The sequence below is a fragment of the Meleagris gallopavo genome, chromosome 12, assembly GCF_000146605.3.
Source record: "Meleagris gallopavo isolate NT-WF06-2002-E0010 breed Aviagen turkey brand Nicholas breeding stock chromosome 12, Turkey_5.1, whole genome shotgun sequence".
Lineage (NCBI taxonomy): Eukaryota > Metazoa > Chordata > Aves > Galliformes > Phasianidae > Meleagris > Meleagris gallopavo.
In genome coordinates, this window is record NC_015022.2 from 16,240,161 (window position 1) to 16,260,144 (window position 19,984).

General features: G+C 41.9%; 1 long non-coding RNA gene across 2 annotated transcripts; it reads left to right on the forward strand.

Annotated features, from left to right (window-relative positions):
* The first annotated feature begins 2,163 nt into the window (after positions 1-2,163).
* LOC116217104 lies at positions 2,164-17,747 on the forward strand. Of its 2 annotated transcripts, none has more exons than XR_004161098.1 (2): positions 2,164-13,158; positions 13,650-17,747. It is a non-coding gene; the product is annotated as an uncharacterized LOC116217104 (long non-coding RNA). The 2 variants fall into 2 exon arrangements; XR_004161097.1 differs by having other exon boundaries at positions 7,763-13,158; positions 13,547-17,747.
* Positions 17,748-19,984: the final 2,237 nt, after the last annotated feature.

Here is a 19,984-nt window from a genome sequence, read left to right on the forward strand (position 1 = left end):
AAATGTTCTCTGAATAAATCCATCATAAACACAGTGCCTGTCCTGTAATAGCTGGGATCAGAGAATAACAAACTAATAAGCCCAACTCTTTTATTCCTTCCCCTCTTGTAGATAGCAAGGTAGTAGGAGAGACTCTATTACAGCTTGCGTTAGCCAGATGTGCTAAAGAAGAAATATTTGCTGGGTTTGCTTTGGAGTTCAGAGCTAGGGTGTGCTTTATATCTCCTTGCGCATGGCTGAGTGTTTGGTAGCTTTCTCTTTTCTAGACAAAGACTGTTTAGACCAGAATATGTCTGAGGCTCCATAGCCTTGTGAAAGCTTTGTCTGTAGTCATCCATGAGTATTGAGCACCACGTAACTTCACAGTGCTACTGCTGTGCCCATGTGGCCAGAGAACAGCTGTGACTGGGCTGTGAGTACTGCGCTTCTGTAGGTTTTCTAGTTGTGTGTGAGGTGACAGAATGGTGACCAAGTGAGCAGACTTTGGAGAATCTGTGATGTTCAAGTCCAAGCAAAATCTTGAGATCTGAAAGCACTTGAGCTGTTTTCAACACTGGCTCTGCTGCTTGGAAAGAACAGAAGTTTTTCTATGGTCTGTGGGGAGTTTTGTGAAGCTTCTCTCATCTGTCTTACAAACATGAAGGTTCTCTCTTAAGATTCAGATGTTAAGGAAAAAATGGCAGAGGGGAATCAGCCTTAGGGAGTTAATTTAGTGCCTTCTGTTGAACTACAGCATGTGATGCTCTTCTTTAGTTGTGGGACTCCAAGTTCAGCCAGTGCAGTCTGTGCTGTTTCTGATGATAGTGTGTAGGTTCAAATAAGTCTGAGAAGCAAAATGTCCCCTTCCAAAGGAATCTGATGTATATTCATGATGCTGAAAATCTATTGGATGCCAAAGCACTGCTGGAAAGTATCGACAACATGTTCAGGTTCATATCTAAATGAAACAGTCTGCCCTCCAGTTGTGAAAAAGAAGGCTTCCCATGGTAGTCTGAAGGCCAATGGAACTGCAAGAACTACTGTATTTTTATCCAGGCTGTTTGTTGGTTTTTTTGTGTGTGTTAACCAACTCATATAGCTCTATAGCCTGAAATGAATGTCATGATAACACAATGAATTGCTGTTCTGTTCATGAGATCCGTGGTTGTGTTGCATTTTGGCAGAACCAGTCTATTCTCCTATGGCTTAGCTTCTCCCCAGTTATCCATTTGTCCTGCTTGCTGCATCCAACTGAGTCCCTGAGGGAGCTGATAAATTCCCTGCAAGTTACGCAGCTCTCACATCTGTTCTCTTTTCTTCCTCACCATTTTTGCTCTGTGCAAATTACACTCAGTGTTGAGCAGTAGGTTTTGCATGGAGATCACACAAGGCATATTTACCAAGCTCTGACTTGTCCCTCAAGTTATTTCTTTCACTGTAGCTTCTCTCCCCAGGCTAGTAGGCCAAATCTCTCTGGCCTCCACAGCCTGAGGACAGAGTTATCAGGAAAATACTGCCTCAGACTGGTTTGTCTTTCCAGCCCTTTTCTCCTGTCTCCATGCATTCTCTGTCTGGTGCACTGCATTTGGAGACAAAGATTTCCAATACTGTGCAGGGAACACAATGGTGGAATATGGCACTTAGTAAGTAGACCACCTGTAATCTTATTTCACAGCTCTCTTATGCTTACATCTTGAATTTGAGATGTGGATTTGCACATTTTCCTTCTGCAGCACAGCCATCCTGGTACAAAGCCTTGGCTTGATTGTATGTAACAGATCCTAGAAAGTTACTTAGATCTTTAGTTCTGAGCTTGTCACTAATAACGTGGCACGAGCATTTTTCAATGCTGTTCTCATTATGAAGGTAGAACTTCTCCCTGGAATGCTACAATCATTTTTAGAAAGGAATTGGAAGCAATAAGAGTGAGTGACAGCTCTTGCCTTAAACCCTTTCTATTAAGTGACAAGAAAAGCTGCCATTTGCTTCCTTTGCAAAAATAATGTATAAAATAGTGTTAGTGATACCTCAGAATGCCACATTAGCAGTGCTACCCAAGGCAGCCTAGGCAGCTGTGAGAATGGACATTGTTCTTATTCAATTTCAGATGTGGTAAGAAACTTACCTTCTAGGCCTGAAGAGAAGACAGGCTATTCTGGGATGGAGCCTCTTCCCATTGCTTGACTGTATGAGGCTGTTAAAGGAAAAGGTAAATTCAAAGTAGGTAAAAGAATTGCATTACAAAAAATTGCAATGGAAATGAAAGCTCCCCCAATCTTTGAAAAATCATTTTTAGTATTACATAATAAGAAATACATAACTGTGCCTATTTTTACCGTAATTTGCTTTCATTTGATGACATTCAGTAATAAGATTTATTATTACCAGTATGGAAAATATCTTGCCTGGGGGTGGCTGAAATAGATCCTGCAGACAAGTCATCCATCAGCTCATGTTTATCTCTTCAGAGATCAGCGATATCAGTGGCAGGAACAATTTCAAACAATCCAAGACTATTTACTGATAATAAAAGGAAATGCTCATGTAGATTTATAACATGTCTCTCACCAGAGGTCACAAAATATTTTTGCAGGAGAGATGATTTATTAAGCTTTGGTTAAAGATGAGGGATGGATGGCAGGCTCAGAAGTGCTTGCTGCCCAGGCAGGTGCAGCAGCCCTGACCCTCTCGCTGCTCTGGCCAACAGGCTCTTTCAGGGAGAAGCACAGGGTGACATGCACAGAGCTTCATGCTAACACTGCTTTCCCTTTCCCCGTTGCTAATGAGTTCAGCTGAAAGGACTGAAGACCAGTGCAAGCAAACAGGTCTTCTACATCACGTGGATAGCAGCAAAATGATAGTCTTGTTGTTTCTAAAAAGCAACTTATGTCTTCTCGCTTAATTCTGCTGTCGTTTTAAAGCAGAAGCTCTTGTTTGTGTCCCCGGTAGAGAGGTTTTTTAAAAAATGGTGGCAACGTTCAGCATATTTATTGGTATTGACTGTGGGATTCAGAACAAATAGCTGTTGTCCTTCAGGCACTTGACTTTACCTACTGTTTCCCTCTCTTTGCAATCAGACTGGAATTAAAGCTCCGTTGTTATCTAACCGGTGTATCGCAGAAATTTTTGTAAAATTCAGGATTTATACTTACTGAAACAAAGAGCACTTTGAATCACAACATGAAGTGTGCATTTTTTAAAAGTTATAAAGGGATCTTTTTTGTTGTTGTTTAATTTTTGTTTTTGTCTAAGGAAACTTACTGGAACATTCATTTGTTTGAGAGGAAGCTTGCTCTATATGGACAATAAAGATGTTAAGATCAGGATGAATGTCTGTGGGAGATAATAGCAAATAAAAAAATGCACCAGTCCACTACTCATGTTTTCCAGGAACTGCAAGAACTCAGTCTTGGTTGTGTCGTAAATCTGAGCCCCATTGTTCCTGACTGGGGTTGAGCCTGTCAGAGAGACTTCTTTGTTCCTTTGAGCAGCTTCCATCTGAAGCATGTGGAGTTTTTTCAAATTTTAAGCAGAATTTTTGAGATGCATGTGTACTGACATGCTTTGCTTTCCGCTCTTCCAGATTTAGCATCTTTTCTGCTATTTCCTGTTGAACATCAGCAGAGCGCGGTGACACCGGCAGAAGTAATCTGACCTGCAATGAGCTGTGTGTGGGACAGCCTACAGTTACCAGTAGTACGTGATGTGTGCCATTAGTACATAGCTGCTCTTATGCCAGGGAACATGCCTTGTGAGGCAGCGCCAGTGTGAGTTTGACCTCAGGCATCCCAATAGCGTGGTGTGTGTGCTGTGGTTGTGCTGGCTGACACCGTTTGTCCCCTGAGAGATGCAAGGTGGGTGGAAGCACTTTTTTTCCCCCCCCCCCCCTCCTGTTGACTCTGTTGTACTTTGTAGCAGTAATTATAGGCTTGCAGTGTCAGGGCCAGAATTTAGTTACGCCCTTTTCCAGGTGAATACCCAAAACCCTGAGACAGACTCACTTTTCTTTCTTTCCTCTGTTTTTCAATCACTGCATGTTGTCTTTTCACAAAGCAAATGGTACTTCAGCCATAAACCCTCTGATCTTTTGGCTTTCATCTTGTCTTCCTGTAGGAGCCTGGTAAACTGCTTGCCAGTTGTAGGCAAGATTTGTTAACAGGTAAAATTACTTGGCTTTTAGGCAAGGTTATTTGGAAATGCTATTGCTCATCCTTTCAATACCCACCAGGTAAACTGCTTCCCTTTCAAAATTCCCACAGAATGTTTCCTGGCCCACCAGCATCCAGCTTTAAGCTCTAGCACTGGAGAACAAGCACAGCTATATTGTATGTGAACTAGTCTCTTATAACAAGAACTACAAAAGTCCCAGGTTCCTGTGTCACAATTCCTGTGTCACAATGTGTTTGCAAGCCTGACTGCCATTGACAGATTACTTGTCTGTGAGACCGCTGTGACAAAACAACCTGGCAAAAATTAACTTGAAAAATACTTGGGAGCTTGTTGCCATCAGCAAACCTGGGGTCTTTAAGAGGCCGTTGTCAGCAGCATGCAGGGTGAAGCCATCCAATGCAATCATGTTAGTGCTAGCACAGAGCATGAACTCCTGAGAGGGGACTTGGCATTGGCTTATGCTCAAGGGCAATTGTTGGAGCAGCTTGTGAACAGGCAGCCTGCCAGCTAGACGGGCATAGCTCTGGACAGCTAATAGACCGTGTGTGAGTGCAGGGAAGGCAAGATGCACAGCTGGGAAATTGGAAGGAGATTTCTATAAACTTCTGCTCTGAGGGGTAAGAGTATATGCAGGCGATGCCAATCCATGGAAGAGTAACAAAATGATTTCTGGCAGCTAAGACAGGTTCTTGGTCCCGCTGAATCTGACAGAATGCTGTGGGGGAGAACTGGAGATGTCATGGTTAACAAGTATGGAAATTATATCAGTAGCTTGGCCATCTAGGTTTTAAATGTTGTCAATCTACAACATGCAATACTTGTCTAATGTTTTCTGGCTGCTTAGTTTAAGGCACAAGAGCAGACAGCCTCTCTGTAATGAGCTGGGATGTATAGGCAGCAAGCTGTTGATAGCAGAGCAGAAATCTTGGTTCCTCAACAAGCTGAGCTTAAATTAATCAAAAAAGATGGCAGGCAGGAGAGGAAGCAGTGTTGTTTTCTTTTGTCTGTGCTTTTTTTTTTTTCACCTGACAAACTGAATTCCCCATGATTTTCTGTCTCTCTGCTAGGTCCCCAAGATCACTCCTTGTCTTAATTCTTCTCAGCTCTACCTGTGCTCTAGCTCACAAGCTATGCTCATCTTTGTATTTAAAATCTGCACCACAAATGCTGGACTGAAGCAAAACTGATTTACTGTAAACATGTTGTCACTCAGCAGTTCAGCAAGGGATAATTACCAAAACTCCAAGACAAAGGTGTTCTGTATCTTTTAACTGGTGTATGGAAAGAATACTTGAGTCTAATGAGTCTGTGGCTCTTCCAGACATCCAAGTGAGCCTTGCTGTCTCCAGAAGAGCCAGAAAGTCATTCTGGGAAGACAGAGTGTGGAATCTGACACTACAGTGTAATTGAGGAAAAAGAGGCCATATGAATTATTTATGAGCAGAAGGCTGGGCTTACTGTTAACAAGGGAGAAGAAAGTGGCTTCAAAATTCTGGCTTTCTGCTCTTCCCTGTAAGAAAGGCTGCTGTTTTAAATTGCTTGCATTTTAGAGCAGCAGGGAGACAGGGCTGTTATTTATACCGTGCCTTATTTTGTGTCCGTGGTGTAGTACAGGATTGAGGGAGAGGCAGGGATTGCCCCAAGGAGCACACTCTCCATTCACTCAAACTGTGGTAAAGATGTGTCATGTGTTCTGCTCTGTAACTAGCTCACCCCATCTCCTCCAGGCAAAAAATTTCAGTGCAGGAGAGAAGCAAGCAGAACTGCTACAAGCTTGGCATTTCCTTTGGGTAGGGACAGTTTTAAAAGCTGAAGAGTTTTTTCTGGATCACTGATCCAGCAGATGACTTTGTCATGACCTCTCCTTGCAACCTCTGTCCAGGTTTGGGGTTGCGTGAGCTGACCTTGTGGCTTTTGCCCTCTGAGAGATCCCCCACCAGCAGGGTCTGCCCTATCTGCTGCTGGCTTGTCTTGAAACTGGCATGAAGGATCCAGCTCAGGCAGTTACAAAGTCTCACGTCCCAGTCATACAGATGTGCTTTGGTTTTGTTTTTTAGCTAACTAGGCCTCTGTAAAAGTCAGGAAGCAAGAAGTGAACAGCTCTGGAATTGATGAAAAGTACTCTGTTCCTTGATTTCTAACACTGGCTCATTGATTCTTTGTTTGGTTCAATCAGCAGTAACTGCTTTTCATTAATCCAGGCTGCCGTACTTAGCAGAGTAGGTTCTTGGTAGACATACCCCTGAGAAATCTTAACGGGCCAGAGGGGTGAAGAACACTTGGATCTTACCTGTGGCTCAGAATTAAAATGTTAAAGTGAGGAGTTGCTATTTCTAAGAGTCCTCTCTTGAAAGTCACTCTGCAGACAGGTTTGTGACTGTCCAGAGGGGCAGGCAGATGTATACATGAGTGGAGAAAGTGGAAAACATTTTTATTTCTTTTGTAAAAAAAACAGGAATGCCATCAAGTTCTCTCAGTCCCCAAGCTTGTTATAGCAAAGACAGTAAAAGCAGGAAGGACTATGGGAAAATATTGTTTTCTTAAAGGAGAGATGGGAATAGGAGAGGCTGGAGGTGAGGTACAGTGCTGGGGGAGGGAGGCAGCCCTTGTGGGGACTGGTGAGTCACACATCCTCCAGCAAAGAAGCACTGACTCACTGGAAAGAACATCACTCTGCTGCTCCCTTTCTGCTAAGACTGAGGAACAGTGAATTGATAATCAACTTTACCGTGCAGGCTCCCCAGTTAGAGAGTGAGATCTAAGAGGGTAGAACTGGAGACCATGGAAAGAAGCATGAGACAAAGGTGAGCCTGAATGCTTGGTGTTAGTGCAGAGGGTCCTCGCAGAGCTGGAGAGGAGGATCCCCTGGAGCACAGCCTGGATGAGGAGTAGCAGGTCAGCTCCAGCAGCTGGGCTGTGCACCAAGGTCTTGATGAATGCCTGTTAGCATTCACTTGGCAGCAGGGTTGAGGCTGTGGTGCTCTCAGCACTGCTGCCCCCAGTGAGGCACACACCATCCTTTGGAGCATGCCACCTGGGAGAGCTGCCAGTCAGATCTCCACTGCGGATTAAAGTTGAGTACAGCCAATGGGGGTGTTGTTCCATGCTGATATTTATCTCCTGCCCAGCTCATAGTGTGTAACAGGATAAGGAGAGCCATCATTTGTTCTGCAGTATCTGCAGATTTCTAAAAGAAAATGTATCTTATTACCGTGTATACAGGAGGGCTGGATGGAGAAAGGGATCGGAGTGCTATGTAGTTCTTTTTTCTTCTGACAGAGAAAGAAGAAGTCTCAAAAGAATCCAAAATGGCCCTAAAAGCTAATTTGTGCTCATATTACTACAGCTCGAAAGGTATTTCTTATGGGATAAGTGTAAAGAGCTTTAATACACAATACAGTGTTCTAATTGTTTTCAAAGCAGCAGATGACTCTTAGCATGTTTATGCAGTGAGCACTGAGGGCAGGGGCCATAAAGGCAGAGCACAGTCAGTCCCTGACTCTGGGATCAGAACGTGTGATTGCACTTGCAAGTCTGCATTGCAATTTTCTCTCACTTTACAAGTTTTATGTTGGTAATGTGAAATAATTAATGAATCACAGCAGTGCCGCAGAAGAGGAATAATTTTAATGTTCTTTTTAAAGATGCTACTAAATCAGTGGGGCAGTTTAAAGAGGAATGATGGGCTGAAGATTAGCAAACTACTATGAGAATGAGGCCAGGGTTTTGAGAAGGACTGAATCTCAAACAGGCAGATTCTCTGTGATCCACAGTGTGGACATTTGTATGTCTGGCATACGGTGGCAAAGGCAGAACTCGCTGACTTTTAGGCGTTGACGAGTTAGACTCTGCAATCTTGGTCAGAATTAAAGATCCCCAGGACTTGGAAGAGGCACTGAGAGATTACAAAGCACAGGCGACACTGTGCTGTGCAGGAGCAGTATTTTTCCATTCCTGTCATGGGTCTTCTGACTACCAGCTACATAAGCGATGTCTACATGGACTTTTGAAAGCAGATAGGAGCTTACTCTGGCTGTTGTCCAAAAGAACCAGGAGCCATGTAGCTGCAGCTTGAGTGCTGCATGCCCAAATTACTGTGGCCTGCTGAGAGGCAGGATATTAGCTTGGGCTCGGGCTGTGGCCAGCTCGGGCCGTGGGTAAAGCAAGTTTTCATCTGTGTGCAGAAAAACACGTAGACAAGGATAGCCAACGTGCGTAGGATTTGGAAATCCATTTTTGCGATGAGAGTATCAGGATCTAGAGTGAGTTTGCTGCCCACATGAAGTTCAGGGAAATACAACTTACTGTGCTCCCTGTCCAAGCACAAAGAGCAGCACCATGTGGTTTAGCCTGAGAGCCAGCCTGCTTCTCAGTGGCCAAAGAAAACTGCTTCGTGGCCTTGATCCAAATTCTGTGGGCCTCCAGTTGGCTATCTCTGTTGCAGGCATACCCAGGGTTTCTTTTCTGTTTTGGATGGCAGTGACTATGAACAGGGAGGGTTTCAATTCAATCTTCACTGGCTCTGTGAGTTTCTGCAGGAGCTGACTGTGACACCTGACTACCCAGATGGAATTCGGAGCCTGAGAGGTCTATAAGAATGTATGTGTTTGTGCCATCCAACTTGTGAGTAGAAAGGAAGGCTGCCTCCATTTTGGATAGATATCTTTGCTGTCTTTTTCCTTCTAAAATATCTCATTCTCTTCATTTTGAAGAACGCTTCATTTAAGAAGTTTCACTATGTGTTAAACATTAAGGAAGAAAGTGCTTTGCATATATATTTAAGTGCATATGTGCACATGCTGTGTGTAATACAAGAATGCAGATATTTTTGTACGGTTAGTACATGCACATCGATCAGTCCTGATTACCTTAGAACGACAGATAATGATATTAAAGATCTGTAACAAAAGCTGAGAATGCAGCATGTGGTGTCTTAGGTGGTGTCCAGGTGCAATGAATTGGTGACTTACTTTCCCTTTCACTCAAAGCAAGTATTCCCCCCTCACCTGCACTTATGCTCCCCCACCTGCAGTGTTTATGCAACATTAAAACATTGTAAAAACAGGAATTTCAGTAACTATCTCAGTTCCTGGGGGCAGAATGGCACCTGGAACAGGAAGAAGCTGTAACTGAAATAGACCCATCAGGTGAAATCCTGTGCTAGCCAAAGGCACAACTGTCCCTGATCCTCCATGGAGTCAGGATTTTGCTCGTATCTTCTGACACTTGCCTTTTCTGAATTTGAGACATTAGTCTTACCGTGGAATAGTTAAGCTAAAAATAGAAAACAGTCTGACCTAAAATAGTTTGACATCCATATCATAGTGCTTATTGTCTGAGAATACATCTGAATGACATGTTGATTAATCCTGAACTGAGGTAAATGTGATTCATTGGAAAGAACTGGGACTGTACCAATAATTCAGTACCAAAAGCTATATGGGCACCAACTCAGTGTGCAATGCTTCCAGCAAAACTTTATTTGCAAGCTGTCAGAGTCATCTGCCGTTTTCCCAGTTATGTTGGTTCCCTTCTGAGTGGCCTGGACAAAATATTCCAGCCTGGCTCATGTGGACTACTTTACTGAAGCATCTTTTCCCCTTTTTCTGAAAACAAAACAACCACATCAAGTCAGGTTGTTGTGAGCAGCTTTTAAGATAGATGTCAGTAGCACTTACTGCACAGCTGGGGCCAAAGCAAAGCTGTGTAAGTGCCGGAGCTATTCAGCTGGAAATTACATCTTGTGCAGGAACCTAAATGTCAAGTTCCACAGTGCCCCTCACAGCCAGGCTTCTTACAGCTCCCCTTTTCCCATGACTCTTCTTCTCTTTCCTACAGATGTAACCGTACTTCCCTTCAGATACAATAAATCATATATGGGAATGCCACAATCTAAAGCAAAGCAAGCTGTCACCCAGGACTTCAGCTGACACTTAGCCACATTAACGAGTAAACAGAGCCCACAGGAAAGATGCCTTTTGAAATGCACTGTTTGTGTCAGCAGTGCTAAAACTAACGAACCAAAACAATGAAAGAGAAAAGGGAGTCATTGGATGCGCCTAAAGCTGTGGTCTATAAAGTCAGATCAGTGGAAACAAGCTCAAATTGGTGCACATCTTTGGGACAGCATATAAATTGTTTTCCATGAGCACAGGACAGCATATACTCCTGCCTTGTGATGAGAGGAAGGCATTAAAAGAAAGAGTAGGCATAGCAACGTGAAGAGAAGGCACCAGGACTAAATGTGTTTCTTACCTTGGAACCTTCTGACAGCAGATAAGCAAGGCTTGAGCCAAAGTCTTCAGGACACCGAAGGAAACTGGAACTATAACACCATCACATGGCTCACAACAAGCTGGCATGGAGGAGGGAATCAGGTACACATTGTTGAGGAGGAGTTGCACAGAGTATGCAGTGTAACATGCATCCCCAGGGCGTTTGGAGGCAATGAGTATCAGCAGTCAGTGGAACCAGGCCAAATTTACAGCAGTGCAACTGAACGATAATTTCACTCTTGATGATGGGGGAGCAAAAATACGTACCAGAAAAAAAGAAATGTCTCACTGAAGCTATAGAAATAGCGGTGGGGAAATGGCTTGGCTTTGCTTGCTGTTGCTGATTGGTGTTCCTGATATATCCCTCAGTTCTGCCTCTTGTGGTATACACGTTAAAATTAGTTCCTCTTCCACCTTTTAGGTAATAATCCTTTAAGGGAACCTTTCAGATCACCACCACCCATGATGACAGGAAAACAGTGTTAGCTACAGCTCCTGTGCTCTTGGTTACTGCATGTTGATACAAACAGAAGACTTGATCTTGGATTAACAATAGCTATGGTTTAGGTTTTCTTCCTTCAGCGATCCCTGAAAAAGATGCTTGCAAGCATAATTTGGTGCTAGAGGCTGAAAAAACATCAATTCTAATAGCCACATTTCTAAGGTTAACATGAGGGCTAAGTACATAGCGTTTCCTTTGAAGAAAGCATATATGCTCTGGCAGAGGGATAGCTGAAAACCATGTCTGTGAGAGCAGTGGCTGATGGTTTAGTTCTGCATGATAAAATAAATAACGTTGATTAAGTTCAAGCTCCAGTACCTCAGATGTTTGTTGTTGCAGAGCAGCATCTTGGCTGATTGGCAGCTCTGGTTTAGTCGACATGTGTTAACAGAAATTGCTCAATTTACATGGAGTACTTCAATCTGCTGTTTTAGAAGTTTGTCCCACATAGACTAGCATTTCAGCTTTTGAATAAGCGGAGGACTTGTAAGGGTCATTAAAGGGATTGCTAAAGCTTCTGTAAACGCTATAGGCCAGATTGCTGACTGAGATGCATAGCATGCACGTGTCACTGCAGATACTTCCCAGATAATGGTACTGGTGAGATTTTAATCTGGATGAAGTGCTGGAGGCAACTCTCTTTCCAACACTCAATTATCCTGATAATAACACACTTTTATTTTTCCTGTGTTCAGAATGTGTGGCCTGCTGTGACTGTGCAGTGTGTGTACAGAGCTGTCTGGAGTGAGGAAAAAAAGCAACAAACCAAATTTATGGCATAGCAAAGGGCACTTACATTGTCCTCTATGCTGTGGGACTTCTGCTGTGTCCGTACCTTGGGTGGAGGAGCCAAGTAACCACCATGGGAAAGGACCATTTTTTCCCACAGGCTGCAGAAGAATGAGTCCTTACTGGTTCTCAACAGCCTTACAGGAATATATTTGAAGCACAGCTTGCTGCTAGGACTGTGTGGTATGTTGTAAGGGCAAGACTATCATTTTATTGTGCGTATACATCTTGTAACCTCCCTAGTGGGATGCTGATCTTCCGAAGTCTCGCACAACACCAAGAATTCAGAATAGTTTCCCACGGATATTTTCTCTAGAAGAACTTCTTCGAAGAATTAACTCAGCCAGGAAACGGAAACTGGGGGACCAAATTGCTTCACACATGTCAGTCTCCCATTGGTAAAGGATCTTAGAAATAGTCACTTGGTGATTAATCTCAACTATGCATCCCTAATTTCATTAACACTTCCTAGAGATGAAGGGTGGAGCCATTTGAGAAAATCAAGCTTTATTTACTTTTTATTCATTAGGGGTTATTCTGCGAAATTGAATTACTAATAACACTTCAGATCATTAAGATGTATGAAACTTAGATTTACTTTTCAGTACGTGAATCATTCTCTGTTCCTTAATACTTTTCATCAATCTCAAAGAATGCAAACAAACTCAGCTGTTTTATATTTGTTTACAGTCAACCTTTACCAGGCCCATGTCAGCATCGTTCCATATTTGTTGCTAAATGATGGTGGAGTGCAAATTTCTGAGATAAAGCAGAATTTCGTACTCATTCTTTGTACTGCTTACAATAAAGTATGGTAGAGAAAACTAAATTTGCTAGCAGAGCCAGAGAAGGTATTGCTGCATTCACAGCCTCTGGTCCTCTCTCTGCATTGTCTGCTGAGATAGCTGTGAATTTGGCTCACTTTCTTTGTTTGTATGTCAAACTGTATTTGTTGCTTGAAGTGAATGCACATGCCCTAGGTAATGCTCAGCATTGGGTATAACATTTTTGGCTCTTTATGGCTGGTTGAAAGTCTTTCCATTTTTGTTAGATTAAGCTGTCCTGGATTTAGTTAAGCTAGTGTGGGGTAGCCACTTTTATTTTGGACTAAGAGTGATTTGTGTCAATTTAGCTTAAATCCATTCCTAATTGACTTACACTGAACTGAGCTAACACCTGATTTATGCCCTCAATTATCCTATTTTAACCAGCAGCTCAGGCATGCTGTCCAGCTCCAGCAACTTAACGAGTTACTGTACCTCAGCCGAGGCATGGTAACTGCAGTGTGCCTTTCTCTAGCCTGCAGCAGACGTGAGGCTCAGTGTGTCAGCTTAACCTCAGGGGCAAGAAAAAGAGAAGTTGAAACTGGTTTCTTCCATCTGAGATGGCCACAGGCGAAGAGCAAACACACATGGACAATTACCGTGGCTCAGATGATGCATGGTAAGTTGTCAAGCATGTCAGTACGTGAATGAGATCACTCATTCATGTATTCAGACCCTGAAAGTATCATTTAAAATTTGCTTGACACAAACAAGTCTGTGTCTACGTACACATGGACAAAAATTAGTGAGGGGATAACAAGTCTTTGCATCAGCTTTTCGCATGTGCTTATTTGCATGAAATACTAGGTGATTTGAGGTAGACTGTCCTCATGGTAAGGGATAGCTAAGGCATGGTAAATTCAGAACCTGTCATCCATTGGAGTAATAGTTTTAACCTAGCTTGGAATGGGTCAGCTGAGGTAAATTGTGTTAAATAATACTTTAACTACTTGTAACTAGTACACCAGCTAAACTATAGCCATTGTACTTTTTATCTTTTGTTTTAGATATTGCCATTTTCAGGTCAAAGTTTAGAATTAGTAGGAACTTTTCCATGGGCTTTATACAACATTATTCCACAGTGAGAAGTTTGAACACCCTTCATTTCAGAGTCTATTTTTGAGATGCTTGCATCTTTCGTAAAAAACAATGAAAACAAACAAAACAAGACCACCAATAGTAAAAGAAAACCACCAGCCCCAGACTTTCACCTTTCCTCTCAGGTAAGACCTGTTTTCTTACTCTACTCTGTGGGAAAGCTAAGAATACATTTGCTTATTTTCCACTATGATTTGCTAAGCTGAAGCTAAAGATAGAAGAGCTCCAAACCTAGGAGGAGTCTGGACGCTCTCAAACTATGATTGGGACCAAGGAAACAACATACCAGACATCAAAACTTTGGATGCTTTTTTTATTTTCTTTTTATTTAGTAACTGAAACTCAAGTTCATCTTTCTGTGCTTCTACATAATACAAGGAAAGATATTTGATTAAATTATGTGAGATGCTTTTTAAGGCAGATGGATTCAACACATGGCTGCAGGACCAGGCTTTATTATCTCAGCTAACGTGGACACATTTTGAACACTGCTTCTCACTCTGCCATCAGCCGCCACCACCTCTGCAGTACTGTGACAGCAAGAGAAAAAGGACAGGAAAGTGATGAAGTTTGTACACGTAAGCAGAAAAGAACTTTCTGTCCAAAGCCAGCTGGCTTGGCTTGGCACTGAAGTGGCACTTCAGCACAAGATGACACGTTTATGCGTGTACTGGAGCTGTGTTTTTCAAACACTTGCCCTAGATGCTACAGGATGGGTCTGCGAAATAGTTTATCACCAAGTAACCAGAGAGAGCAGGTGAGCTGTTTTCTAGACTGGCAAACAAATGAAACCATACTAAGAAATCACAGCAAATATGCTGCTGCTTTTAGAATTAGAATTGAGCATATTTTCAGTGAAGTTGTTCAGGGAGATGTAATAATTCTATATCACAACCAAGAAGACAATATGTCCATTAATTAATGCCTGATGCTGTTTGCTCTGATACAAAACTCAGAAATGCACACCAGCTGATCCATGTTAATACAGGTTATTTTTATTTTATTTTTAAGTCTTGTTTTCCAAATTAGACCAAACCTCCCAGGATAAAACGAATGGCATCTTTGCCTTTACCTGATAAAGAGCCTGAGCAAGGAGGGAGGTTGATGGCTTCTATAAATCCTGTGGGACACAGATTAATCATCCCAAGTGTAATCCCAAAGAAATCAACTGAAAATAAACCACAGCAATGTTTGTACTTTGGAGTCTGGATGCCATCATAAAATGCCAAAAACGTACCTTGTATACTGCCCAAGTTTAAAGATTAAACTTTATTTCAGAAGTTAACTGCTATAAAAGTTTCTTTGCTATATGTTGCGCATTATAACAGATCATGCAGACCTTTTGTGGACTCTGTGTGTGAAGTTTACAAGACCAGGACAGTAGCATATGTCTCGTGTGCGATTTGATCCATCGAGTTTACAGAAAAACAAATCAAGTCCAGGAAAAATAATGCTTAAATTTACATGTTAAGAGCAGCACTAGCTGCCTGCAGTGGGAGCCAAGGATGCTCTGCATGAGGCAGAACTTATCTGGCTTTCAAGAGTTCCACAAGTCATTTGTCACTTGAAGAGGTCCCACCAACTTCAAATCTACTTTAAAAAGCAGTTGAAAGACTTTTTAGGTATTATGGTCTCCTATATCTATTTCTGTCTCTTTTGTTTCCTAACAGCATGAGACACTGACCACACATACTGCAGTCGAATATAGAAATTAAACTTACAGGAAAAAGGATGTCTTCTCTTTAATCTCTTGGAGAATTTTCCAGACTAAAGCATAGTTCTTAAATTGATAATATCCCTTTAAGAATTTATTTGCCAGGTAATGTTAGAAGAAAAAAGAGATTAGGGCCAGTTTGAACATTAGAAAGACTCTTTTTAAAATCAATTTCAAGTCTGTATTAGAGATGAGCGTTGTCTGAACATGCTTCCAACAGATAAAATATATTCTGCACCTTAAGAATTTAGATAACTTGAAAATCCTTGAGACTTCCAGCTCTTTGCAAAAAGGTCAAATTCTATCCTAAGAAATATTTTATTGCATAGAAATAATAGTTTAGTGTTGCCTTATATGAAAGTCAGAATCCGTAAGGCTACGAAATTAATAACAGATCAAGGGCTGAAGTTTTTGAATAATGTAGTAAATATTTCTTAAATAAGTGAAATGATACAATACCATGGGAAGAGAGAAATGCATTTTAATAAAGAAAGTATTGAATGTAAGAATATTTCTTTAGATCTACTACGCAATCTGTGTCTTCTCTATAAGATGTCAAACTACACGGTGCATATGTACACTGTGCTCCCTCTATAAATATACATGTGCATGACATATTTCTAAAAGCAGTAAATGAATGCTGGGGAAATACGGCAACAATGAAGTTCCTAAGAGAAGGTTATTTTTTCAGGTCATTAAAAGAAGGTGGCAAGCATTCATGAGGATATGAAAATTTAAAGCTGTCTGCAGGAAACTCTGAAAACCTCTGGTTAAGGCTGCTGCCAAAAAATCTCAGCTATGTTATGTCAGAATGTTTAATTGCAAGCTGCAATTTTAATGAATGGAAAGATATGGCAAAAGGAGGAAGTTTCTGCAGCAACATAGAGCAGCCATGAAAATCAAATGCCAAAGGTTGTAATCTTGGACGCTGCTGGAATCAGGAATTTCCATCCACGTTCTGACTCCTTTTCCTACTGTGAGAGTTTGCCAGCTGTCTGGCCGAAGGGAGGTAAGCTGTTCTGGATATCATCTCCTGGGCTCAAGGCAGCACTTGTTATGTCTATGTGAAGAAGTCAACTTCTGTGCATTTGTTGTTACGGATGTTTACAGAAATGCAGCTCAGGAATAGGGGAGGAAAAGCAAATGTCAGAGTGCATTAAATAACGTATTTTCTTTACTTTCCAAGAAGCTTGCTAGCAGCACGATGTTACTATTTATAACAGATCTCTTAAACCCAGCTGTTCGTTCATGTTAACATGGAGAATGGTGAGAAAACCCCAGCACAAGAGTGTGAATCCCACAGAGACTTGTCTTCTGTCATTGTGAAGACCTAGAAAATATCCCAAGTTTTGCTGAGGTATGGATCAGTCCTGCAGCAAGCGAGACATGCCGTACAAATATTTCCTGTGGTGATCTCTGGCATTAGAAGGCCAGCAGCAACACAAAACGAGAAGAAGCAAATGCTGCAAGAAGCTTCAGATAGCATAGCCTGAGCCTGTGGCTGGAAAAGTCTGAAAGAGAGAGAGAGAGAGCTTCTACCTGTAACTCAAAACTAGCAGATATATTGTACACCCACATTACAGCATTCTTAGACAAGCTGCATCTGATCTAATCTTATGTACCTTGGCCACAAGTTCTGGAAAAACAAATATTCCCAAGGCAATCGGATTACTGAATGTACCATACAACAATGTGGAAATATTAGCGGTTTACAGAAGGCAGTTATGATGTGGATTGAGTGAATTTAATTCATGCACTGTCAGGCAATTTGGACTTAGATATAATCAGGTTAAGATTTCCTTATTTTAGCTGTCTTTGGTGGAACACCAGAGCCAAACAGTAGTGTATGAGCAATACTCTGAAATACAGACAGAGAGGTCACAAGCCAGCTTTGGGCAAGTGCAAATCTGCGTCTGCATTGAGGTGGCTGTTAGGGGGTTAATAGGGTTACCTCAAGTATTAATGAAAAGGAACCATTATCTCCTCCTCTCTGGCTTCCTGCTCTAAAGGTAGGAGCCTCCCCTTCTCATATCCTTTGTTTCTCATGAAAGTTCCCATCCTGAAATGCTATGAGTACAATTTGGTTTTGTTGCAACAAGTAGTCCTTTAAAAAAAATCTTCATTCATAGAGTACTTCCACCATTGTAAGTGAAACAATGTTAGGAATTAATCTAGCCTGTGATTTTAAGAAACCTTGTTCTTAACAGCTTGTTCTTAGAGCCTTCTTCCCTGTGAAGGATAACTTGTTTAACAAATAAGCTGAAGCTACATAACATTCCCTACTCCTCTTATCCACAATTAAAAAAACCCCCTGTGTTATTTTTTAATGCAAAGTTCACCTTTAGAAGCATGAGATCTAATATTTTCTTTTCTCTGGAATAAAGATGAAAAAGCTGTTTTCTGGAATATAAGAAATATTTGAAAGGAAGGGTGGGGAGCAGCCATGGTACTTCTCTCTGGAGTGCTTTGTCAGAAGGTCTGAGAATGTAAGTTAAAAGAGCAGATATGATTTTGGTGCTGCTGTTTCTAAAACGCTTTGGGCGGGTGGGTGGAAATGCACTGGAATAGAAATGCACAGAAAAGCCTTATTGCTGGATGATAACTAAAGAGCCTCGCAGTTGAACAGTCAAAGTTACGACTCTCTTTAAAATCATTTTTCTCCTTATTGTTTTCTTTATTTTCTGTTTTCTGGGTTTACTTCTCCGTGTAGGATATCAAGGAAATTACACTGGCCTGTTGTCTGTCCAGGGAAAGAGATTTCAGATGGGGTTCTTCAGCAGTTGCTTTTTTATTTCTCAAGAATGATCCTAGCAGATCCTTGTGATAATTTCTCTATTGTCATATTGGCACACAAGCGTGATATTCTCTGGGGCTTTTTTATGTTGCTGCTTCTTTGGCCAGAAATTAATTGGTCTTATAAAGATGATCTTTTTTTTTTTCTTTTTTCTTTTTTTTTTTCTCTTTCCCCTGTAGTGTGGATTTGCTTCAGTCACTGACTGTTTTGCATCTTTTGGATTATCCAGGTGCATTTTGCCTTTGCAGTTGTCTTGGAAATGAAACCTAACCCAGAGGAGGGCCATCACGCCACGGAGTAATTTCAGTCATTTTAATATAGAAATCCTTCTGTGGTTTTATTTGTGTCCACCCTGAAGAGTGATGTTTTTCATTTGTGCTGTTCTGACATGTGAGAACATCTGTGACCTACCTCCCACCCATTCTTTTTCACTCGCTGTCCCAAGAGGGGGTTGTCGAAGCAGAAGTAGCAGCAAATCATTGTGTACGGAAAACAACATCAGTAATTTCAATTGGATGCCACATTTTGCACTTCCTTTTCTCAATTGTTACATAGGCAGCATTTCAATTGAGAGAGGAATGCATTTCAGTATGAAAGACATTGCTCTACTCTCCTTAACTATTGTTTGCAAGGCATATATACAAATCCCTTGAGCAACACATGCTACGCTTATTTTTCTAATGCCACTGAAATGGAGCAATTATTTATCTCTTTGGCTTCCTGCTTCATTTTTGCCAGCTTAGAATAATATGATTACATAGTGAAAATAATTAATGAGCATAACCAGAAGTCCTTGCTTCAGGGCTTGGTTATTCAGACTCCTACTGACTTTAAAACTTAAAGAATTCAGGATTCTATCCAATGTATTCTCAGCCTGTTGTGCTGAAGAGCTGATTTCACAGTATTAATTTTTGTAGGTATTATGGATGATAGAGTGAGGAACAAGAGCATAAGCTACGTTCATATAAAAATCCTAAGTCCTAAATGCCTTTAGGACTGTTGATGTTCAGAAATGTAAGAAAGTAGTATGTATTTTCGTCTCTTATTTATTGTAGGTCAGTAGTAATCAGCTTGGAAATATGACTGGGTGGTGAAGATCTGTATTTTGTGATTTCTTTCTCTCCCACCTCCTGCTCGTTATTTCCTGGATCCATGGAAGAACCTGCATGCTGCTCTGAAGGAAAGGTGGATGCCCTCACTTTAGGGGATAGATAGATAAATTCCAATTGAACTGCACAGTACAAACTTTGATCTCTTCACAGTTGCTAGGAGCTGTGCATTACCGCTTCCAGTTGAGCTCAGTAACTGCAAAAAATAATTGCAAACAATTGCAAATTTTGGGGAATGCTCTTGGAGGGTCTACGTGTTCCCATCCAGCGGTGTGGTAAGCACTGGAGGTGCTGCTGTGTCACTTTCTAACCATCTCGGGACCTAATTTTCTGTTGCCCATCAGCGAGTCTGTTTTCCAGTGGCTGCCGGGTCACAGAGCAGAGCTGGGCGCTGCTGTCCCACACACGGCTGCGGTGCCAGCTCTGCATTCTGCACTCTGTGCCACACGGTGCTGGGGAATTGGAAGAGCCCCAGTAGCTTTTTTGGCAAGGAACTTCTTAATGGGAGAATTTTATTTTGGGGCGGTCAGCTGCTGCCTTCTGTTGTGGGGGGAAGACGCCAGTTTTGTCGTGTCTTCTATTTGCAGCTGCTCTTTACTCTTTAGAGCAGAATTAAGGGCAGGTATGGCTGAGCAGGGCGAGGGCGAGAACGATAGCTGAGGAACGCAGGAGGGCCCAAAGCCGTCCTTGGGGCAGCTCTGCGGGGCCGCGGCCCCCGTTTCTGGGGCTG